The sequence below is a fragment of the Tupaia chinensis genome, unplaced genomic scaffold, assembly GCF_000334495.1.
Source record: "Tupaia chinensis unplaced genomic scaffold, TupChi_1.0 Scaffold147773_1, whole genome shotgun sequence".
Classification (NCBI taxonomy): domain Eukaryota; kingdom Metazoa; phylum Chordata; class Mammalia; order Scandentia; family Tupaiidae; genus Tupaia; species Tupaia belangeri.
The window spans coordinates 553,873-554,296 of record NW_006207624.1 but is presented as its reverse complement, the minus strand read 5'-3'; positions in this window follow the sequence as shown (position 1 = coordinate 554,296).

Here is a 424-nt window from a genome sequence, read left to right as displayed (position 1 = left end):
AGAGTGTGCAAAATGTTTTCAGTCTTTTGAGAAATCGTAGTTTTTGATTAATTTGTAAGCCATTGTTATAAATATCACTTTTTTGGTATATGTGAAATTGCAACTGAAATTTAATTTGTCAATGTTTTTGAATGAACTGAAAAAAAGTTTTGTTTAAAAAAAAAAAAAAACACAGACTGGATAAAAGTACAGAAGCCACCTGTCTGCTGATTGCAAGAAACACACCTCATTGATACAGACATACATAGACTAAAACTGAAAGGTTGGAAAATTCCACACAAATAAAAACAAAAATAAAAGGCTGGAGTTGCAATACTGACATCAGACAAAATAGACGTTAAGATGAAAGGTTTAAGAAGGACATTATATAGTAATAAAAGGTTGATTCTGTGTCTCAGCAAATTAAGAAAACAATAGATATACC